A 6,000-nucleotide genomic window follows, 5' to 3' on the forward strand; every position below is an offset into this window, starting at 1 on the left:
TTTAATCCCTACCATAGTCATAGGTTTATTTATGTATTGTGCAGCACATGCATTGTAGTTTAGAGTTAATTTAGGGGGAAGCCTATTAACTTATCACTATGTTTTTGGGGATGTGGGAGGAAACCAGTGTGTCCGGATGAAACCCACACAGACATGGGGAGAACATACAAACTCCATTTAGAAGTGCCCTGGCTGGGATTCAAACCAGGACCCAGCGCTGCAAGGTGAGATCGCTATCCACTATGCCACCAAGCTTCTCTGCTTTCTCTCTAAATACAGCAGAAACTATTCAGCATTGTTTACACATCTTAAGATAGCTAAAGTCAATCTGATAATTTTGGTAGAGCAATGTCAATCTTATCAATCAACTTCTGAGTGAAGTAGATCTTTCAGTATTAACCCTTTAAGAAACTTGTTTTGGTTACATTCTGGTAGTTTCTGACATAAAGTGTATGTGTATGGAAAGACATCTTTAATACCCAGTTCCGATAAATTATGTTAGTTTTACATGGTGTGGTGATGGTTTAGAACCTCTTCTGAATTTGTTTTACTGACCTGTGTCCATAACTTCCTGTCCAGAAAGGAAGTGGGCTGGAACAACAGATAATGCCCTTTTTTTGTGAGGGGAAAGCTAGATTTCGTTGCTGACCATCGTTTATGGTTCTTGAGACAAGCACTTTTCATGTTAAAGCCACAATACTCCATGTAGCTCTAGAGGAACAGAAATTGATGGGAAAACTGTTGCTGCTAATGATTTTCATTTTTTTAATGGTACAAACTGTAAATGCCACTCTAGTTAATTGCCCAGTGCAATGAAATTACTTTATGCAGTTTTTCATTGAGGGTGTCTGATGTGATGAGTGGTAAAAATAAGTCAGTAATAAATTGCCAATTTCTACACTCCCGTCTAAACCAGGAACAGTCATTCTGCAGCGTGCCAAAAATAATGTTTTGGATTCTTTTCCCCTTACTTTTTGTGAAGCCAGTTTTTTGCCCGTAGACGACTGCTTGTAAGTCTGAGGTAAAGGTCATGGCGAAATAGCGGAATGAGCGTATAAATGAACTCTACCCAACAAGAAGTATTTGTATTGGAAATGGTTATATAGCATGCCACAGATATAATTATAGAAGAAATTCAACACTGTAAAACAAATGCACTCCGTATGTGGTCCTGTCCTTTTCGAAGCAACATGTGTGTAAGTCTAAACTTTTCTTTACTGTGTGAGCCTCAGTGTGTACTGATGCATCCAAATAGAAGTGTATAGAGAAGTAAAGAACAGAAAAATCCCTTATTTATGTTTTTCACTTCTTAACCACTTAAAGAGACACTGAAGCGAGAAAAAAAAGATGATATAATGAATTGGTTGTGTAGTACAGCTAAGAAATAAAGCATTAGGAGCAGATACATAAGTCTAATATTTGTTTCCAGTACAGGAAGAGTTAATAAACTCCAGTTGTTATCTATGCAAATAGCCATTGAGCTCTTTGAAAGTCCTGGAGAGCTCTGACTTCTAATTAGGTTATCTCAGCTGTATTGTGTTTTTCTTTTGCAGAAAACAGTTCAGGACAGGTCAAAATTTCATTGCCAGTTCTGCAAAAACTTTTAGAATGCTGAATAATGTGTAAACTACAAGTATTAGAGAATGATGCAATGTTATAAATAAAAGCTGTATAACTGAAAATAAAAATATGAGAATATTTTCTTTGCTACCAATGTTCTAGTAATTACCCCTACTACACAACCAATTCATGATATCATAATTTTTTTTTCGCTTCAGTGTCTCTTTAAAGGAGTGATCCAAGCTAATAAAAAAAAAAAAAAAGATCCACTTACCTGGGGCTTCCTCTAGCCCGTGGCAGCCGTCCTGTACCCTCGCCGCAGCTCTGGTGGCTTCCGGTCTTTTCCACTGGCGCAGCGGTTGGGTCTAGTGGTCTCTCCAACGTCATTAAGACGGTACTACGCAGTACCATCTTGATGACATCGGAGTGACCACGTGACCCGCACGATGGAACTCAGAAGAAGCCGACCTGGAACCCGACCTGGCGAGGTCGGCTGCTCCAGCGAAGAAGACCAGGAGCCACCGGAGCGGCGGCGAGGGCACAGGACGGCTGCCACTGGCTGGAGGAAGCCCCAGATAAGTGGATCTTTTTTTTTATTAGCTTGGATGTATCCTTTAAGTACCAGCGGCCTCTGCCCCTTTAAGGGCCAGAGACCGCTGGTACAAAAAATGGCGGAATCCCGTCGAATTGCCGTACATACCCGCCACAACCGTTGTCACCGCTGCACATCGGGAACCTGGGCCACCCACTCTGCCGTCGCTATGACGGCAGAGTTGCTGTGAGCCAGCCAGGAGCCGCTTTCATTGGCTCCTGACCATGTCTATCAATGAAAGCCAATGGGAGTTGCTTACATTGAAAGACAGGGCCACAGAGACAGGCAGAGTGAGTGAGCTGCGACGGGAGATGGCGGGGATTCAGCGGCGAGATCGGCAGGAGCAATGAAAAGCGGCGGTGAATTGAAATCTACCTCCTGGCAGCCAGATAGCTATCAAAACAGGGCATAGATTTCAATTAGCGCGGTCCGAAAGTAGTTAAATTTAACACTTTTACGTATTTTGGCCACTGGTGATCAGCATTTTGTGTTTCATGCACAAAGCTGCAGTAATATTGCTGTATACAGGCAGCGCTTATCAATATTACCTTTACTAACCCAATACTGTGCGTTACGCTATTAGCGCGACCCACGGTACTCCACTTAAGTCAGCTTTTATAAAGTCGTGAATGCACATTTAGATCTTGGGAAGGCTATAGATGTAGTGTACTTGGACTTTAAAAAAGGCTTTTGACACTGTTAGCAATAGCCTGGTGCAGAAGCTGAGGATACATGGACATGGAGCGGCGAGAGTGACAGTGTGGATGTAAACAGCCGACTATCGACACGCTGCATGTCGCTAGCACGGCTGTGTGATTTATGGGGGACAGCAGAGCGTAGGAGGGGCCTGGAGGGAAACAGTATAGCAACAGAGGCTGGGCATTATATGCAGACCCAGCCTCTGTGTGCTAATAGGATTCTTAGAACCCACCTCAGGTTCTCTTTAAACACCTTTATTCAATGCCAAGCAGCAGCAGCTAAAACAAATGAAATTCTAGGATGCAAAAACGGGGAAGTAAAATCACAAGATGCTAGTATACTCCTGCCTCTTTATAAATCACTTATAAGGCCACATCTGGAGTATGGGATACACTTTTGGGTACCACACTTTAGGAAAAACTTTAACATACTAGAACAGGGCAACTAAATTAATCAGGGGGGATGGGAGGTCTCACTTACCAAGAAAGGAAAGACAAACTGGGGTTATTTAGCTTGGAAAAAAGACGATTGAGAGGTGAACTGAGCATGTATAAATACATCAGAGAGCAATGCAAAACCTTAGCAGATGTGTTTTTTGTCCCCAGGCTTGTACAGAGGACAAGGAGAGCTCATGTGCGTATGGAGGAAAAAAGGTTTTGCCATATATTTAGTAAGGAGTTCTTTACAGTAAGAGTTGTTAAAATGGGGAATATTTTATCCAAGGATGTATTTATGACACTTTCTATATCTGCTTTTAAAAGAGGTTTGGATGCTTTCCTTGCATTGAAGGATATGTGTGGCTATAATTACTAGGTAATTCCCAGCAGAGTTGATCCAGGGATTTTATCTGACTTCCACCTGGAGTTGGGAAATAACTTTTTCCCTTTATAGGTTAATTGGCCCAAGCCTTGTAAGTGTTTTTTTTTGCCTTCCCTTGGATCAACTAGGATATGTGAGGGTGCAGGAGAGAAAGGTGCCTAATGCTTACTTATTTATTTTTGTGTTTGGACCTGATGAACAAAATACTTTTTACAACTGAACAAACCATGTAACTATGAGCGTTGCTACAGTAATGCCTGTTAGTAATGCGCATTACTGTCCAATACTTACATTACTCGAATAATGCAGGTAGTGCTAATATCGTAACTTGCGGTACATTGCTGGTAATATTATTGTACTCTGTGCACAGCAATATTACTGCTGCTTCATGCATCAACCCACTTTATCGCCAATACTTTAACCTAAGTTGGTGATCCACAGCTCCGTTCACTTGAATAGAGTTATGGATCACCAGTAAAGATAGTCAATGAGATGCAAATGATTCTGCCTTGAGTGTAGATTTTATGCAAATAGTATGCGGCTAGGAACTGGGCCACTCAAATACAAAAGGAAGTAAATTTGAATGAACCAGTAACTAAACACCGTTGTTGTACATCCTTCTCAACTGCTGCTTGTGGCATTGATTGCGGTGAAAGTGGTGAACACCATTTGGCAATCCATAGCATCCAAGTTATGATCAGGTTGATTATTCCTTTTCAATTAAGGCAGTCGTGGAAATAATGGCAAAAGTTCCAGGGAAATTGGTGATTGATGCAAACTGGCAATCCTTTATAAAATTAAGCAATTATTTGAGTTGATTGACACTATTCTTAATATGGGTGATGAACCCTGGCTGCCAGCTTTTGAACAGACCCCTCAGGAATTTTTAACCCTTTCCCTTCCCTCGCACCATTTAAATTTAAGCGCAAAGGGAAAGTTTGTATCTCAAACCTAACATCCCTTTGGATCACCACAAATAGCTAATTGTGGTGATTGCAGGTATCACATAACAATTACATTTCTATAGCACTTTTCTCCCATAGGATTCAAAGCGCATGTGCTCTCTGAGATTCTGTAATTGGTAGTAGGATGAAATATTAACACAGAGGGTACAATTATATTTCTGCAAATGCCAAACTGAACAGGTGAGTTTTCAGTCTGGACTTAAACACATCCAGAGATGGAGCTGTCTTGATCTGCTGAGGTAAGGAGTTCCATAATGTAGGAGCGGCATGACATGATCAGAGACGACACTGATTGGTCTCTGGCCATGCTCTGGGTGCTGAGGCTGCGGTCTGTAGATGCCCAGATGTGTGTAGTCACACAGAATGGGGTCAGTAAGTTAACATTCTTGCATTCCACATTCTTACTTCTTTGTGGAGGGGAAGGCGTCAAGAACAGATGTCCACTTCCTCGACCGTTCACAGTACACAAACAGTAGTGTCCATCGTCTAAATATTTAAAAATACCCAATTTTTGTGAGGAAAGACTGCTCTAAGTGGTGTACTCATTCTTCAACCCCTTACCCTAAAAAAGACGCAGTGCCCTCTAGGAGAGGGCATAACCTGGGCTGCCTCTCACCCTCCCACCTGCAGTGCACAGTGGATAAAGGAGTGAGCATGTCCTGGATAGCCAAGCTCCTGGAACCTGGCAGTCAGCTCCATGGGATGGCCCAGTATGCGACTGTGATTGCTGGCTTTAAGCCAGAAAATAAGGAAATGCTTAGGGTTCTTTATAAAGACATCTACCAATGTTTATGTGTTTTTCAAGCAGGGGGAACAGCTGGAAGCAGATGTCCATTCTTAATTACTTCTGGTATTTAGCTTTAAAGGGTACCTGAACCCATGAACATAACAATAGCCCCTGCAAACCCTGCGATGGCAGGAGGGTCCGGGGGCTGTCGGGTCGGGGGCCCTCTTCCTCCATCTGCATACAGAGTAGCATAGGGTGCGTTATATTTACCTGGTTCCAGCGCCGCAAATCTCCGTACTTCACAGCAGCAGCATTCTCTGCTGACAATCACCGAGCTCCTTATCACATGACTCGCATCGGTCATGCGATAGGGAGCTGGTTAATAGTGGTAGAGAGAGTGTATTAAATAGAGTTTTGCTAGTAGCGCTCATTAACAGTCCATTCAACCTTCAAAAAAGTGCTGCAAGGTCCCCCCCCCCTTCATAGAGCAATTCACCGGAAGATACGGCCCAAAATCGTTTCTGGGGTATAAGGCCACCCCACTGCCTCCAACCAGCAATCACCAACAGCTCATCGTTGTCTGCAAACATGAGGAGAGGCTTCCATAGCATAAAAGTGATTATTTATTGTAAAAAATG

This window comes from Hyperolius riggenbachi, chromosome 7 (genome assembly GCF_040937935.1).
Source record: "Hyperolius riggenbachi isolate aHypRig1 chromosome 7, aHypRig1.pri, whole genome shotgun sequence".
NCBI classification, from domain to species: domain Eukaryota; kingdom Metazoa; phylum Chordata; class Amphibia; order Anura; family Hyperoliidae; genus Hyperolius; species Hyperolius riggenbachi.